Here is an 18750-nt window from a genome sequence, read left to right as displayed (position 1 = left end):
TCTCCACAAAGTAAAGTTGTATTTAAATGTCTGCCTTTAAGTTGTTCTGCAATTGGGCATCTCTCTAACTTTTTTAAAGGACTAGATGGTAGAATTTTGCTCCTAAATTATTACCATAACCAGAATATAGAAGGTGCTAATAAATATTGAAGCATGGCATGGGATCTTATATAATAGTTAACTCCATGGACTTTAGCACTAAAAAGCCAGGGGTCAGCTACATGACCCTGGAGTGTATAGTGTACAGAATCAAAAGTTACCTGTGAAATTAAGAATAAATATTCTAACTTCTTAGGAAAGTGGAAATTATTAAAAACAGTGCAAGTAATTTATTTAGGAGAGAGAAGCTGGCTCAGAATGTTTAATGTGTGTGAGTGTGAAAGACTAGGTTTAAACTCAAAGTCTTTTCCATGCTAGAGAAGCACTTAATCACTCAGTTATATTTCTGGCCTTGGGTTGCTTTTATTATTATTAAAAAGTGTAAATGATAATATTTTATAAAACAAATATTTTAACTTAATTATCTATATGCGATAATTTCAAGAAAGGGATTCGGGCAAGAAAAACCTGGATATAAGGTCATGTGTATAGTAGTTTATACTTTAGTGTACTGGCAAGTTTTAAGTCAGCTTGACACAAGCTAAAGTACTATGAGAGAAGGGAACTTCAATTTAAAAATGCCTCAATGAGAGCAGGCTGTACACAAGCCTGTGGAGCATTTCCTTACTGAGTGATGGGTGGGGAGAGACCCTTCCCTTGTGGTGTGTCGGTGGTCCTGGTTTATAAGAAGCATGCTGAGGAAGCCGGTAAGCAGCACTCCTCCATGGCCTCTGCATCAGCCAGCTCCTTCAGGTTCCTGACCTCACTTCCTTAGACGATGAACAATGACTTGGTCTCTTAAGCCAAGTAAACCCTTTCCTCTCCTAGTTGCTTTGGGCATGGGGCCTAATCACAGTAGTAGGAATCCTGAGACACTTAGCAGGCTGCCTGTCAACAAACAGATCATTAGTTGACATAGTCACCCCATGCTCCAGCTCCCACACACACATCTGGGATCTGTTGTTTGACAGGAAGAGTTGCCTTTTTTTTTTTTTTTAAATTGAAGAGCTTTAGAGATCCTAGATAATACTCTTGCTCCACCTAGATTGACTTACTAATGTTGTTTACACAGCTCTCTTTCCCAAGTTGATTGCTGACTGCTTATTTATGGAAATTAAATGTTTCCTTTTACATTTAATTACCTCTCTTTGTTATTAGAGTTGGAACTTCTTCAACACCTAATGGGTGGTGATGTTCGTTCTTATAAGATTTATTTATTTTATGTGAGTGCACTGTTGGCTATCTACAGACACACACAGAAAGAGGGCATTGGATTCCATTACAGATAGTTTTGAGTCAGCTGTGGTTGCTGCGAATTGAACTCAGGACCTCTGGAAGAACAGCTAGTGCTCTTAACTGCTGAGCCATCTCTCCAGCCTGCAATATTATTTTTAATTTCCAATTTATAAGGACAGTATACATGTACTTTTTAAAACATAGTTTTGAAGTAATTTTAAATTGATGGAAAAGTTGCAAAATAAATGGTACTATGAACTAGTATGTCATTTGGAACAGTTTTCCCTTCTTGGCACTTCCCCATTATTCTTTGAACACTTGTTTTCTAACGTAAGAAGATGCCCTGGGGCCACTAGTCCCATTCTTGGCACAACCTGGGAATCAGTCAGTTCTTAACAGAGCTCTGCATCTCTTTGGTGGAAAATGTTACTTGCAAGCATCTTGGTATTTGTTTTTATTGGGCATCACTGATTTTAGACTTTCTTGACAGACCAAGCATTTATTTATATTTATATAGATACACATGTATATACACACATGTACATGTGTGTGTAAGTCTAAAGTAGAAATTTTACTCAATGCACTGTATTATTTTCCTACCTAATTCTAATTCCGAGTTCAAGACAGAAAGTTAAAAAGTGAGAGGTTCACGTTCATTCATTACACCTAGTATTTATTTGACTTGGCAAGTGGTTATCTATTGTGCTTAATCTTATCAGAGACTGATGTAATGCCCCACTGAAGCCAGCCATTTTATTGCACGGGCTACAGACATGCCCGTTTTAGTAAAAGCCTTGTTTTTTATTTAAGTGGTAGAAGTCTGAAGAGTATATTTTGAATGTCTTTGCCACTCAGTTTACTCAGTTTCTCATGATCCACTCATGTTTTAAAATATAACCAATACTTAGGAATCTGTTCAAATGTTCTGGCTGGAAGTGCTGTCAGTTACAGTTTTGGAAGAACAGATAATCTATGATGAGTCCTCGTAATCAAACCCTCCTTGTTACCACTGCTGGTACGGAGTCATCCCACAGTTGATTCTGATTTGGCAGCTCGGGGAAATTCTATCATTTAATGAAATCCCAAGAAGTTTAGAAGTAGGTGGCTCAAGTAGCAGCACAAGATACAGTGGATTAGCTTGTTCTTGAGCATAGAAGAATCCTTAAGCCGTGGTCCTTCGTTCTTGGTGGTATGCAGCATTGAGTTGGCCATTATGGTCTATCAAAGCCTTTCGTGAGCATGTTAGTGTCTTGACACCTGACTGCCAGTGTCTTAGATCACCTGTATCATGTGCCTGTCTGTTCATCAACACTTCTTTGGTTCTATCAACACCAAAACTAGAAACCTGTAAGACCAGACAAAGCAGCAAACTGCTTTCCAGATGATGCTCACATGCCGGGCCTTCTGGCAGGAAAGCAGTATTTAGCCTTGGCTGGCTATTGTTCTTGTTAAGCAAGACAGAGGTGACTGGGGCAGACCGAGGGTAGGAATTTGCTCGTTAAAGTTTCTTCCCAGTTGGGCATGGTGGCACATGCCTTTAATCCCATACGGGATTAATCTGCACACGGGAGGCAAGCAGAAGATCTCTGAGTTTGAGACCAGCCTGGTGTAAAAAGCCAGTTCTAGGATAGCCAGGTCTATATAGAGAAACCTTATCTCAAAAAGCCAATACAAACAAAGACCAAATCAACCAAACAAGTGAAAAGCAAAACAAAACCCCCAAAACAAACAAACCTGTTTCCTTCATTTCTCCTCATGGGACAAAGTCAGATGATTGAATAAGCTATATTATTTGGCATAAAGAAAACGAATTATCATTAGGCTTATACTTAATCAACTACATGAAATGCTTTCACAGTGATTACTACATTCAGTCCTCATAAGTCACCTGGTGGGAAATGACTTTATCACCCCATTTTAAAGATAAGGGAAGGAAATGAGAATGACACTTGCACATGATTACCCAGATAGTGAGTGATCATGGAAACTGTCTTTGTCTTAAATTCAGTGTTTGTGCAACAAAACATTGTGCTGGGCAGCAGCTTGTATTATGACTTTGTTTTCCTTCCCAGGAGGATGTTATTAAGGGAAATAGATATCGTCATGCATGAAGGTATAAAGCCAGCAGACCTACTTACGTTTTAGATCTAAATACCAACAGTGTCATTTACTTAGCAGTGTTGTCTTCTTGGAGATGTGTTCTTCGCTCATACAGCAATGTATTCTTTTATTTAACCGCATTTGGTCCAGTCGGTAGCCACCCACCATCTTTGTAGCTTTGCATTAATGGCTACCTCCTCACTCTACTATAAAAACATGGGAAGAGAGAAGGCATTTGCTTTTATTTGTTCTCCCCTGCTTTTTGCACAGTGTCTGATAGGAAAGAATTTTTTGAAATAACTAGTGATAAGATATAGGAAGAAAATGGGCCAAATTTTGTCACAGACTGGGACTTTGAGAAAAACCCAAAGCAAGCAAACCTTAGGTCTTGGTTCTTTTGCTCACCATCTCCCTCCTCCCTCCCCCTACCTCATCTCCCATCTCTCAGTAAAACCTATTCTCTGTGGTGGTTCGGGTAGGTTTGGCCTCCATAGCTTCATGTGTTTGAATGCTTGACCATGGGGGATGACACTAATAGGATGTGTGTTCTTATTGGAGTAGATGTTGCCTTGTTGGAAGTGCGTCACTGTGTAGGTGGGCTTTGAGGCTATGCTCAGATTCCGCCCGGTGTGGAAGAAAGTCTTCCTGACTGCCTGTGGGATCAAGATGTGGAATTCTCAGCTTCTCCAGCACCGTGTCTGCCTACACACTGCCTTGCGTCCTGCCATGGTGGTAATGGACTGAACCTCTGAAACTGTAAAGCAGCCCCAGTGAAATGTTTGCATTTATAAGAGTTGCCTTGGTCATGGTGTCTCTTCACAGCAATAAAACCCTAACTAAGACACTTCCTCTCCCCTTCCTCCTCCACGTTCTCTCTATTTTGTACACCTTCCTCACCTTACTCCATCAAGAACTCTTAATGAGCGAAAGTTGTGAACCATTACGTTTACAAGGAAAATGCAAGCCACTGTTGAAAAGGGCTTCAGAAACTCTGAGATATTCACTGTAGTCTGAATTAAAGCAACTGTCGGATTCCTCTGGGACTAGTACTTTTGTAATAAATTTCTCTCTTTTTTCCTGAACTTAAAAAGTTGTATAGTTTTATTTAGTTATGAAACTAAATAGAAAACTTCAAGATCATATAAAAGTGTTAATGTTTATGTACTCTTTATTCAGTTTTAATAATTAGTAGCATTTGCCAAATTGGCTTCATTTTTCTCAGCTTTTGTTATTGGTATTACTTAAAGCATATGCAACCCCTGTCAGAAATGTAAGCCCTGTGCTATCATAATTTATAAAAATAATTCAGTTGCTAGTATATAATTTCTGCCCATGTTCAAATACCATTGTTTAAAGTTATCCTAAAATTGTTTTGTTTAGGATCAAGCATACTTTATATTACATAATTTCTCTAAGTCTTTTTAGTCCCTAACAGTTCCCTTCTACTTTTTAAATTGCTCTCTGTTGTATAAACCTGGTCATTTATCTCATACTGTACTTTGCCATATAGGTTTGGTGTATTTTCTCGAATTCTTGTTCTTATCTTTTTCACTAAAAAAAGTAAGATGCATAGTAGTAGTGCATGTTTTAGAAGTTCAGTGTCACATTTTAATCCATGTGTGCAGTGCATGCAGATTAGATCAGAGCAATTGATAAACCCATTGGTTCAGTCTCCCATGGGGCTCTTGAGTTTATATATTGCAAGAAAACCTGTACTTTGTCTTATCTTCTCAAAGATGTTTGTATAGTGAAAAAGTTTGGAAAGCAAAGACAGTGCCTCTTATCTAGAGTAAAGGATAGGCAAGCTTACCTACTGATAAATGTCAGACTTCCATAATTTTGGTGTTGTTTTCCTCAAATGCAACTCACTATGAGTGTCTTGGGCGCCAAGAAGCAGAGCATAATGATGGTTCCCTGGCTGTTACTGGGCAAGGACAACAGACAGCCTTTGCTCTCTATACTAGTCCAGGTCTTCAGAAAACAAACCAATAGAGTGCATGTGTATCAACCACCTCTCGCTCATCTATCTATTCCTGTCTCTGTGTATAAAGTTGACATTCAGTGCTTCAGGGTTACTAGAGGCCCTGGAGAGAGGGCTCAGAAGTCTGGGGCTCTTCCTTCTTTAGTAGAGGATGGTTTCCCAGTACCCACAACCACCTGTAACTCCAGCTCCGTGGGATACGATTCTGTTTTCAGTACTACACGTACATCTACATTTAATAGGCACATAGTCAGTCTACATATCCCACATACGTGCATAATTAAAACAATACAAATCTTGTTTTTAAAAAGAATTACTTCAAGTTGAGTGTGGTGGCACTTCCCTGTGATCTCAGCGCTTGGGAGGTGGAGGTAAGAGGTTTGAGATTTCAAGATTTCACTCCTGCTGTGTCTAGGGCCATCCTTATAGGACAGCTGCTTTTAAGAAAAGGAAAAGTCCATAAATGTTTTCTCTGGTTATGTTTCCACTTGACAGTTGAGCTATTTATATGTAATAGCAATTGACTTGTAAAAATAAGATTTATTTCCTAGAGTAATTTTAGATTTCTCTCAAGAAAACAGTAGAAAATACAGTCGCTGGCAATAAGAGATGGATGGCCAGTTGAGACTCCATATTCCCTGTTACTAGGAGTCCTCATTAGGCTCATAGATTGCAGGCAGTTTCCCCTGTGCCAGGTTTTCACAGCACAACCCAAAGCCTGCCCATTCTAGCCGTTACTGTTCCAGCTCATCTCTCCCACACCCAGTGCCCTTCCTTGTCCCATCCCCTTTTCTCCAAGTCTGCCCATAAATCTTTGTCCCTCTCCCTGTGAGATCCGTGTAACTTAGACCGGTTCTCTTTACCTGTGCATTGCTGTTGTTTATCGTACTCGATGGCTAGTATCCACTTACAAGTGACACATACCATATTTGACCATGCTTGCCTTTCTGGGTTACCTCTCCCTAGTTGCATCCATTTGCCTGCAGATTCCAGGATGTCTTTTTTTGAGACAAGGTTTCTCTGTGCGTAGCCCTGGCAGTCCTGGAACTCGCTTTGTAGCCACAGAGATCTGCCTGCATCTGCCTCCTGAGTGCTAGGATTAAATGCATGTGCCACCATGCCCAACTATTATTTTTTTTTAAACATCGGAGTAATACTCCATTGTGTAAACGCACCACATTTCTTTATACACTCTTCTGTTGAGGAACATCTAGGTTGCTTCCAGTTTCTGGCTATCATGAGTAAAGTAGCAACAAAAATGGTTGATCAAGTGTCCTCCTGGTAGGGTGGAGTGTCCTGTGGTTGTAGCTGGATTTTGAGGTAGATTGATTGCAGATTTTCCAGAAAACTGCCATATTGATGTTCATAGTGACTATAAACTTGTACTTCTACCAGCAATGGAGGGGTGTACCTTTTACTCTACATCCTTGCCAGCATAGGCTGTCACTTGTGTTATTGATCTCAGCCATTCTGACAGGTGTGAGGTGGAATCTCAAAGTCGTTTTGATTTGCATTTTCCTGATGGCCAAGGATGTTGAACATTTCTTCTTGAAGTGCTTCTCAGTCATTTGAGATTTCTCTATTAAGAATTTAGATCTGTACCTCATTTTTAAATTAGATTAGTTTTCTTGGTATGTATATTTTGGTTACTAGTTCAGTATCAGATGTAGAGGTGGCAAAAAAAAAAAATCTTTTCCATCCTCTACGCTGCCACTTTGTTTGAATGATGGTGTCCTTTGCTTTACAGAAGCTTTTCAGCTTTTTGAGGTCACAGTCATTAATTGCTGATCTTAGTGCATGTACAATTGGTGTTCTGTTCAGAAAATCATCTCCTGGGCCAATGCTTCAAGTTTAACCCCCTACTTTCTCTTCTACCAGGTTCAGTGTATCTGGTTTCATGTTGATGTACTCGGATTTGAGTTTTGTGCAGGGCGATGGGTATGGGTCTATTCTGCATTCTTCTACATGGAGACATCCAGTTTGACCAGTACCATCTGTTGAAGATGCTATCTTTTTTTTTCCCCCAGTGTGTTATTTTTAGCTTCTTTATAAAAAATCAGGTGCACATGTATGTGTGGATTTATGGCTGGGACTTTAGTTTGACTCCATTGATCAACATGGCTGCCTTTATACTAGTGCCGTGTGGTTTTTAGTTCTTTAGCTCTGTAGTACAACTGGAACCATCAGAGGCTTCCTGCAGCAGCACATGGGAACAGATGCAGAGCCCACAGCCGGTCATTGCATGGAGAGGTTTCCATCAACTCCATCTCTCCCGAGCTGAGGGAATCCAGGGAGATGGTAAGAGTTGGAGGGGATGAGGGCGACAGGAGAACGGTGCCCTCTGAATCAATGAAGGCAGACAGATGCGTACAGAGACCGGAGCAGCAAACACAAGGCCTACGTGATTCTGCACCAAGTCCTCTGTGTACATAGTAACAGCCTTTAGCTTAGTATCTTTTATGAGACTCGTGACTGTGAGAACAAGTGGATCCTGGACTCTTGTGCCTGCCCTTGGGACTCCTTTCCTCCTGTGGGGTTGCCACGTTCAACCTTGATATGGTAGTTTTCGCTTCACTTTATTATATTTTATTTTGTCACGTTTGGTTGCTGTCTCTTTGAAGTCTGTTCTTTTCTAGTGAAACACGGGGTAGAGCTGGGGGGTAGGAGCTGGGAGGTGTAGAGGGAAGGAAACTGTAATCAGGATGTATTGTATGAGAAAAGAATATTTTTAATAAAAGGAGAAAAAGAAGGAAGGGAGAAAGAGAGGAGAAGAGAGAAAATACTGAGTTTCCATGCATGCTGTGTTCCCACACATGTACACAGTGCTGTTAATATCTCTACCACAGTGGTATGTGTTACTACCACTATTGCCAGATCTTAAATTTACCCCAGAGTTTAGTGTGGGTGGTATAAATTCTACGGGTCTGGCAAATGTATAACATATATAAAGAATGATTTTACAGTCTTCAAAAACCTTTTAATTACCTGCCCCCATTCCTTGACTGCCATCTTTTTTTTTTTTTTCATTGTTTTTGGAGACGTTCTTTCCCCAGGAGGTCATATTACTGCTCCTGTATAGCCTATAACCTTTCCACATAGGTCTCTTTGACTCAATAATAGTCTTGGAGCTGTGACTTCGTGTGACTTGTTAGCTCACTTCTTTTTAATGCTTAATATTCCCTTTGCCTAGATATACTGGTTTGTTTCTTCATTTGCCTACAGAGGAACATTTCATTTACTTCCAAGTTTGCTAGTTATTAATACAGCTTTTGTGATTATCTGTATGAGGTTTTTGTGTCGATATAGTTTTCTGTTCATTTAGGTAAGCATCAAGAATTTTGGCCTTTGTAACAGGTATGGAGTAGTGCCTAGTTGCTGTTTTAATTTATAATTCTCTAGTACAAGTGTTAGCAAACTACCTTTCATATCTTTACTTTCTTCTTTCATCTGTCTCTTTTTGGACAAAGTTTCATTCTGTAGCCCTGAGCTGTTAGAGAATTTATTATGTAGCCCAGGCTGGTCCTTAACCAGACATTGATCTTCCTCCTACATTCTCCCAAGTACTGGGATTATAGGTGCGAACCGCTGGGCCCAGTTTACTTTCCATCTTCTCTGTTGTTTTATCTTTTAAGATCTTTGCCTGTATTTAATCACATTACTCAGCTTTTTTATTGGTTTCATTTTTTAAAATAGTTTGAATACTTCATTTATTATATATATCCTTATAGTATTCTCTGTCAGTGTTTTTCGCAGATTCAAAAATGTTAACATAAGTCCAAATTTTCAATTATTTCTTTCACAGCTTGTGCCTCTGCTGTTATAGTTAAAAAGTCATTGTCATGCTAAAATTACCTGTTTCTCCCTGTTGTCTTGTAGGCATCTTGTAATTTTGCTTATTACATTTAAAGTCTATTTTATTTGAGTCAATTGCTAAGGGCATAAGATCTTGTCTATGTTCATTTTGTTGAGTGTGGAATTCTAATTGCTCCCTCCCTCCCTCCCTCCCTCCTTCTCCCCCTCTCTCTCCCTCCCTCCCTCCGTCCCTTTTTCTCTCCTTTTCTTTTTCTCTCTTTCTGGTGATAGAAATTGAACCTAGAACTTTGAACATGCTAGATAAGCGCTCTATCACTGAGTGCAGTGTTAGTGGTCGTCCTGCAAAGAAGCCCTGACAGGTCATTTCATGAATCTGTGAAGGCGATGTCTAAGTTGCGTTGAAGACCACAGGACTATTGGCATGTGGATGAGAGGTGAAGCTGTGATGGTTAATATTGTCCACTTGTCGGAATCTAGAATTCCTTAGGAGACAAAGCACTCGCCTGGATTAACTGAGGTGGGAAGCGCACTCTAAATGTAGACAGCATCGTTCCATGGGGTCAGGACTGAAGACAAAGGAGCAGAGGTACCAATGCCAGCACTCGTCCTCTCTGCTCCAACTATGGACCAGATGGCAATGGCTGCTTCAGGCCCTTCCACCACCCTGATGTCCTGTATTTCAAACCATAACCCCAAATAAACCATTCTTTAAATTGCGTGTGTGAGATACTTTGTCATAGCCATGGAAGAAGTAAGGTACACACATCTAGTCCCTTTGTAGAGTCCTGAGGATCATTGTACACTCACACGTGGCTAACATTAACTTCAATCCTCTGACCTACAATAGTGAATTTCTGTTCAGGTTGTAGTTTTCACTCTTTTTCTTCACAACATATAGGTGAAATTTTATTTTACTTTTATAATGGAGGTTTTTCAAAAACATTTTTGTTTAAACATAGAGCTAAGCAACAGATAGCTCTGACTAAGACTTGCCCTCTCCTGTCCACACTCCCTTAAAACTGCTAGCCCACTGACCACCGAGGTTAGGAAGGGCTAGGCTTGGGGGATCTAAAAAGTTACAGTCGAGAGGTCAAGGGCGGGTTGAAGACAGGCCATCATACCTCGCTCTGTTCTTACCTGGTCCTGAGGCCTGGACCTGGATTGAAGATCAACAGTGAATGAGGATCAGTCAACTTTTGGCTAAGTAGAAATGAAACCACATGATTTTTTTTTTTTAAAGATTTATTATATATGAGTACACTGTCGCTGTCTTCAGACACACCAGAAGAGGGCATCAGATCCCATTACAGACGGTTGTGAGCCACCCTGTGGTTGCTGGGAATTGAACTCAACAACCTCTGGAAGAGCAGTCAGTGCTCTTAACCACTGAGCCATCTCTCCAGCCCTCAAACCATGGGATTCTTGTTGCCTCCCCACTGACCCAGCCAGCTTTCTCACTACCAGGTCCTTATATTTGAAGAAGTCTGCTCAGGGTTTTGGGTGAATATGTTACAGCAAGGACATACATACAACAAGGACCAGCCTTAGCTGGTCGACACTGGTAGAAACACTTTATTTCTGATTGATGACCTTATCGACTATGCCTGCTGTGTGTTCCTATCCCCAGCTTTGGCATGTCATGTGTTGTGTTAGCATAACCATACCCTTCAATTCAGTGTTTCATGCATGCCAATCTTTATTGACTAGTGTTCAGTGATCAGAAACGCTTTCAGCTCAACCATCTCTATTACTGTTTGCAGGCTGACTTACTACCATAAAATTAGAGGAGCATAGGGATTCCAGAAATCCTGAATGCCCCCACCCCCTACCCACCCCAACCCTTCAGATGCTGTATACTTGCGGGTAGATACTTTGTATCCGAGACTTCCACAGACCGCTGTAGCCTGCAGGGAACAGAGAAGGGTGCAGAGCAGCCTCTCCTATTGTGCAGAGGTAGTAGGAGCACGAGAAAGATTGAAAGTGGAACCGAGGGAGGGAGGGTAAGTCGTGGAGATGGCTTCTGCCTTTGGAACTCTTGGAGCAAAGCGTCTGGTCCTGACTGGATCATGGCTTACTCTGTTGGGGAGCATTTTGTAACACTTGGGCATGGCTCCATCCACCTGCCTCTAATGACGCCCTCCCTCGGGAATTACATCTGATTGTAAAGCCTTCGTATGCCTTTGATAGCCTAGTTTTAGGACTACTTCCGAAATATTAAACCAGGAAAGAAGTCATAAACTGGATAATAAAAACTTTGCAAATAACTACGAAAGAAGTGGAAGCAGCTTAGAGCAGGACAGATCGGAGGAGGACCCGCCTGCCCGATTTCTAAGAGACAGCAGCTGGAAGATGCCATTGACTGAGACCTAGAGCAGCAAGCAGGCGAAGCAGCAGGGTCAGAGCAGGAAGTTACTGAAAATCTTTGCTGTTTTCCGTGTGTGTGTGTGTGTGTGTGTGTGTGTGTGTGTGTGTGTGTGTGTGTGTGTGCCAACTTTATTTTTTAATTAAGGAACCAGCCAGCAGAGGGCTCTCAATGGAACTTGAACATTCATGTGGTATTTTTGAGCTTTTAGTTCTTTTCTGTATTAAAAGTTTTGAAAAGAAAATCGAAACAGAAGTGAGCGAGGGAGCTGGTGAAACGATAGAGCCTCAGCCTGTGTCACTAACGCTGCATCTCACAGAGACCAAGGTGCTTCAGCGAGAGGTCGGTAGGGGGCGAATGTCTGCAGCCCACAGGTCCTGCTTCCTGGACCCGGCTGTAGAAAGTACTGAGGTTCTGGCTTTGTTTTTAAAGTAGAGGACGGACAGAGATGGTTTGCGTAAGTAAATGTGTGACATGTTGGAAATACACTGAATATAAAAGGTAAGCGCCTTTCCAAACAGTTACTATTTTTGGACTTACTTTATGAATAAATGTTTGTTTTGCCTGCACATATGTATGTGCGTTGTGTCCACGCAGGTGTCTGCAGAGGCTAGGACGTCAGAACTGGAGTTCCAGGTGGCTATGAGCTGCTCACTGTGGATTTTGGGAACCAGAGCCAGGTCCTGCACAAGAGCAGCAAGTGCTTCTAAACTATCGAGCCATGTCTCCACCTTTCTCCCTTTTCAAATAGTTATGAAGACGTTTAGCAACAAACCGAATCAATATCAATAAAAATTGGTCACCTATGAGGACTGTGTTACCTCTCTTCCTCCCACGTGGGGAAACAGAGGGTGGACTACCAGGTTCTTAAATTTTCCACTTCTGGTAAACTGAGGGTAGCTGTTTCATATTTATTTGAAATCTGTGTGAGCAGGTTTGGATTGCATTTTGTGTCCCTTAAGTGGTGGGGACTAATTGTGTGTGTGTGTGTGTGTGTATGTATATGTGGTTGTAGGGTCTTGTGTATGCTAGGCAGGTACTTTATCACTGAGCTCTTTCCCAACCCTAGAACTGTTGAAGAGTACAAGACTTTTCCGTCGGGATTCAGAGAACAAAACAGTGTAAAAGTCACTTTCTTCCTTACTATGAGCCTGGATTTGATGCCAACATCTTTTTCTTCGTTTCTGGAGCTCCCAAATTTGAGGGTTTTCTCTGATAAATTCTGAGGCAAAATTAAATGTTTTCTTGAAGCAAATGAGCACTTTAGAGCCCTCTCCCCCACTTTTTTCCTCCATCTTTATTAAATTGGGTATTTCTTATTTACATTTCAATTGTTATTCCCTTTCCTGGTTTCCAGGCCAACATCCCCCTAGCCCCTCCCCGTCCCCTTCTATATGGGTGTTCCTCTCCCCATCCCCCCATTATAACCCTTCCCCCAACAATGACCTTCAATGGGGGTTCAGTCTTGGCAGGACCAAGGGCTTCCCCTTCCACTGGTGCCCTTACTAGGCTATTCATTGCTACCTATGAGGTTGGAGCACTGGGTCAGTCCATGTATAATCTTTGGGTAGTGGCTTAGTCCCTGGAAGCTCTGGTTGGTTGGCATTGTTGTTCATATGGGGTCTCAAGCCCCTTTAGCTCTTTCAGCCCTTTCACTTTAGAGCTCCTCTAACCTCCGGATTGTTGTCTATCATTCTTGGATAGTCACACTACTGCTGTGCTTTATAGATGTGCGGCGTGTCAGGGAGCTGGTTCCTTCCAGTGCATATGCTCACGGACACCTGGCCTTACTAAGTCCTTGAAACCCTTCTTTGGGAAACTGTTCCGACTCCATGTGACTCCACCCAAGTGCTCACTTCCCCCTTTCACAAAGGTAGGGTGTACACTGTCATGGCTGTCAGACTCCTTATGGGGGTCTATTTCATAGTAGCGAGGTGTGGAATATTAAATCTACTCTTGCTAAATTGAAAACTGCATACTTTAGCTCCTAATGGTGAGTGTGCCAGTTACAGGCCCTTAAGTCTATTTTTCTAACATGGCCATGATCATGCCAGAGGGTTTTTATTGTTATTTTTGTTTGTTTTTGTTTTCCGGTGTATCTTGTCTTATTCCTTTGCCTTCAGATGACTGTTATCTTTGTTTAGAATGTGCTTCTTTCTGACTCCTCTCCAGTCTCCCCATCTCCAAACCATTTTATTAACTACTTACATTTAGTATGGTTTTTGGTACTGGTGGGCTTGAATCTGTGACCTTATTGTTTGAATTTCTTGGTTTTATTAGTCTTTTTTTTTTTCTGGATTTAAAAAAGATTAGATTTTTTTCTTTGTCTTATTGGCTTTTAGTTTGATGATGGTGACAGTTTATAGCCACCACCCCCTGTGTGTGTGTGTGTGTGTGTGTGTGTGTGTGTGTGTGTGTGTGTGTGTAGACTAGACTGTAGACTAGACTGGCCATCAAGCATAGTCCTGGACGTAACTCGCTGTCTCTGCCTCCCCAGTGCTGGGTTAATAAATACACACCACTTTGCTGGACTTTTAAAATGTAGGTCCCAGGGATTGAACTCCGCAGGCTGGGAAGCACAGGTGCTTTTGACCTGCAGAGTCATTTCACTGCTCCCATGGACAACTTCTTTATCAGTCTTGCACATTGCTGTCATGTGTCTAGGTGAGTCCGTGACCAATGGACGACTGACATTCGTCCATCATTCAACAATAAGTTGGCTGTACATGGAAGTTTTAGCTGTTAGGGCCTACATGAAATATATTAAGGTCTAGATGGAATGTTGACTGGGTAAAATGTTAAGGCCTGGGTAACAGTTACCTGGCCAGCCTGCTGTTATAAGGAAACGTTCTCCTATGTTTCTGCTGTTACTAGGAAACTTTCTAATGCCAAGATTGATTACATATTCTGTTATGTTCTGTGCCCTTGGAAACCAATCGTGATAGACGTCAGAACTGTTTTGTATAGTTAGCCACAGTAAGTTTGGACCTGACCCAATCACCCAACCCACTTCCCTGCACCTATGTATAAGTTTTTATGGTATTTGCCTTTATCAGCTGTCCCTGGGATGGATCCCAACATAAGAGAGACACTTGCACCAATATAAGAAATTATCTGGAATAAGACTCCCATTTTGAGTAGTGGTAGAGTAAAGTGAAGTGGAAACTTCTGGGGTTTTTGGAAAGTCAGCTATGTCAAATGATACTTTGCTGGGGCAGACAGGCGAAAGCATGTTCTGCTATAGGAAACACATGAAAGGACACATGATGTTTAGAAGGAATATGAATATAACCCAACAGACAGTGGATGACACTGGATGGTGTTGGTATGTTTTACCATTGTTTACCGATCACCGTTTGTTGTGATCCCACCAAGAGAAACAGACCAAAAACTTCCAGTGGTGTTCTGGGGGCCTCTTGCTGCTTTGGACGATTCAGGCCAATCGGCAGAGTGAAGTGGAAGTCCCTAGTTAGTGTCAGCTGATACAGACCCACTTGGAGTTTTACTAAGACAAACTCATGAAGAGTTTTGCTAAGACAGACTTGCTGAGGCAAGACCCGTGGGAGGCCATGTGATGTGTAGAGGGGGTATAAATAGGACTCAGTGGAGAGCTTGCATAGCCAGCTTTACAGCTTCATTGGTGTTGAGTCTCTGTCGTCACTTCATTAAGAGCACACAGAGAACTTTTCCTGGTGTCCCCGATGGTCCCGGTCTATCCTGCTCACTTGTGCCAGTCTGGCAGAGGCCTGGCTGCTATCTTGACACTACTGAACTGGACTTCAGTGTCCTGACAATTGGAGATTGAAATTGCCCCAGAGAACTATGGCTAAACAGCAAACATGGGAGCCTTGCCGCCTCTTCTGGGTCAACCAGCCATCGCTGATTTGTGTGAACCAAACCGCTGATATCCTGACAGTGCAGCTTGGATTAGTGGAACTATTTTTAAGCAGGTCCACTTCCCCTGTATCCTAATAACCTTTCTTTTCCACCACCTCTGGTGGGTGGTGGGCTAGAAGGGAAGTTAAAGCATTTATGAACCCTTATTAAAAACAGGGTTTGAAAAAATCTGAGCCTACAGTAAAGTTTAAATTCCCAAGACCTCCCTGGGAACGGACATTCTACCTGGCAGAAAGAGACATGTATGTAGGTAACTGACATCTGGTTGGCAAGTTAAGACATGAATGTTAGAGGACACAGCAAGTCCCCTGTCACAGTTGAGTAACTCAACCAATAGGAACAGGATAAATGCATGGCAAAGACACGTTCCTAAGGATATCCCCTATCCCCAAATCCTGATTGGTGGGATAACTTGACACAGATGTTTGTAAATTTTAGGCTTAAAAGCTCTGTAGGATCTTAACCTAATGTCATGGTTCAGTTCCTGAATCTGAACCATGGCCGTGGTCAACTGGTCCTGGAGTGTATGCTCAATAAACTATCCCTGTCTTACTGAGATCGGTGTTTGTGTGGTTTGTGAGGTGATTCCTGGACCCCAACATCAGCGACCCCTTTAAGCACATCCTACCAAGTAGTCCCTATTAAGTCACTCTTTAGCTAGATTCCCACGCTGACCATGGCTTTTCCATCACTGTCCTTCAGTTTCCATAGTGCATGCTATCTTCATGGTTGTTTTTTTTTTTTTTCTTTTTTTCGGAACTGGGGACCAAACCCAGGGCCTTGCGCTTGCTAGGCAAGCGCTCTACCGCTGAGCTATATGCCCAACCCCCATGGTTGTTTTTATATTCTAAATTTTTGATAAGGTGGAAGTTGAGGGCTGACCCAGCATCTCCTTCCACATGCACACCATGGTATGTGTGCCCATACTCAAACACGATAGAATGGATGGATTACAGACTTAACCATGGTGTCTTAAATGTATCTTCACCACTTGCCACTGAGCCTAACTACTTGAGCTGAGTCCTTGGAAGGAGGAAACTAAATTCTAAAAGTTGTCCTGGGACCTCCACGGGTGTGTCATGACCTGCACATCACTCCTCCCCAAATGAAAGGATGACTGTTATGTTTGGCCACATTTGGGAATTAAAATACTTATTAACCGCAAGAAATAATTCACTGCTAACCCAGTGTCTGAATACCACCTCCAAAACAAAAGGAAGACCTCCAAATCTTGATGGCTGTTAGCTTTATGATCATGCAACAGGTGATTCTAACCTGGGGTCAGCATCCAGCATAGCTGTTCCCAGCTGTGACCACTATGTCTGGGACAGGGCTGTCTGGCGTGTGTGTGTGTGTGTGTGTGTGTGTGTGTGTGTGTGTGTGTGCAGTGCTCGCCCAGCTGCTGCTTCCAGACCCAATGATGACAATAGGATTGGTCTCCGCTCTGTGCTGCCCTCAGCGTTTGAGCCTCCCCTGTGCTCACAGTCTGGCTATCAGGCCATTTGCCCGTCCTCCTAAAAAAGAGAAAAAGAAGAACTCCATAGGGCACTTTCCCTTCCCAGCGTGTTTCTGTATTTCAAGACAAAACCGTATACTAAAAGAAAACTGCAGAACAGATAAAAGAACGGGATGCTGGTCACCATCCGAGTTTTTAGATGCTTGGTAATAAGAGGAAACCCTGGCTCACCACAAGTTGGCTGCTGTTGTTAAACAATGGTCAAGCCTGAAGGAAAGGTCTGGCATTTCACTGAGCCTCTCTGTTGTGTCAGTGCGGTGCCCTTGTGGTTGTTAGATGGAGACGTTAATTCTGGCCCACAAAGCCAGCTTCTGCGAGGATCAGTCGTGTTAAAGGGTTGAAGAGTCCCTGTCATATGCACAGTCCATGCACGCCATTATCCCTTTCAGATCCTGGAGGAAAAGGATCTACGGCGCTACAGAGCAAGCAAGTCGGCTCTCACAGAAGGCCCTGTGATTGAGTCTGTCTGCAGCAAACACCTTCTGATGGGGTTTTGGAAAATACCGACAGTTTTGGTGCCTTCATAAGCATAGAGTTTATCTTCCAGACCTTACAGTGGTGTTGGATTGAGGTCATCCACTTAGACGTGCCCATTTCAGGAACTTCTGAGAGGTCTCTTTCTTTACTGTATAATGAGTCTTCTTAGACAAGACTTGCGGAACGAAGGGAGTATGAACCACTGCAGGGCTGGGGCAAGACAAATGCCTCCTAACTGACTGGGAGACAAAACACATTCCCAGTGAGCTTGGTGCCAGATGTCACACTGGGGAATGTAGTTATCAATAACATAGGGAGAGGTTGTGATCTGCGCTCTAGTCCGTGGCCAAGTGAGTTTGTAGAATAATGTTTTGCCTAATTTTGTGTGACACGTACTGGTGCCAAATTTTTTGTTTTGCTTTTTAAAAGATTTATCTTCTATCATCATCATCATCATCATCATCATCATCATCATTATTATTATTATTAATTTTGTATATGTACAGCTGCTTTACTTGGAAGTATGTCCGTGTACCACATGTGTGCAATACCTGCAGAGGTCAGAAGAGGAGCCTCTGGAACTGTTGTTACAGATAATTGTAAATTATCTGTAACATGGGTACTGGGAACCTAACCCAGGTCCTTTGCAAGAGCTGTGCATGCTCTTGGCTGCTGAGCCAGCTCCCAGCCCCTGATGTCACTGTCTTGAACACTGAGTTTCCCTTCCTATTTTGAGGTTTCAGATACACCATAACATGTGAAGACACCAGGGGTATTTTGAATTAGTCTGTCCTCTGAAATGGTCTGACCCTTTGGAGAAGGCTGCTGGTCAAACAACCTCGTATTGATGATTGTCCTTTGGTGCAGCTGAGCTCCTTGCCAAGCACAGGAAGTATAGAAATGAAGCAGAGAAACAACCCAGGACTTAAAAGGAAGCACAGACCCATGACCTTCCGTCCTTGGAAAGCATGAGTTCATCTTGGCAAGTCAGGCTTTTGGTCCTCTTAGAGACTGGTTTGAAGAGATTGATTTAGGTGGCACGTTTTTAGTGAAGACCTAAACGGTGTTTTTGCTTTGACTTGTTTTACTGAGTTTTTGGAAACTTTGAATTGCTTAAAAGTATTTGTAGATCATGTGAAGAAGTCTGCATTTTGAGCTTTATTTCCACAATGACCTTTTGCAGAGAATTTTCTTTACCTCTGTGTGAACGCTTTCTACATGGGCAACTTACTTACAAAGTAGCCTGAGTGATCTTAGTGTCTCTTGTAG

Source organism: Rattus rattus, chromosome 12 (genome assembly GCF_011064425.1).
Source record: "Rattus rattus isolate New Zealand chromosome 12, Rrattus_CSIRO_v1, whole genome shotgun sequence".
In the NCBI taxonomy this organism is placed as follows: Eukaryota; Metazoa; Chordata; class Mammalia; order Rodentia; family Muridae; genus Rattus; species Rattus rattus.
The sequence above is the reverse complement of the archived record's forward strand: the minus strand, read 5'-3'. Positions refer to the sequence as shown.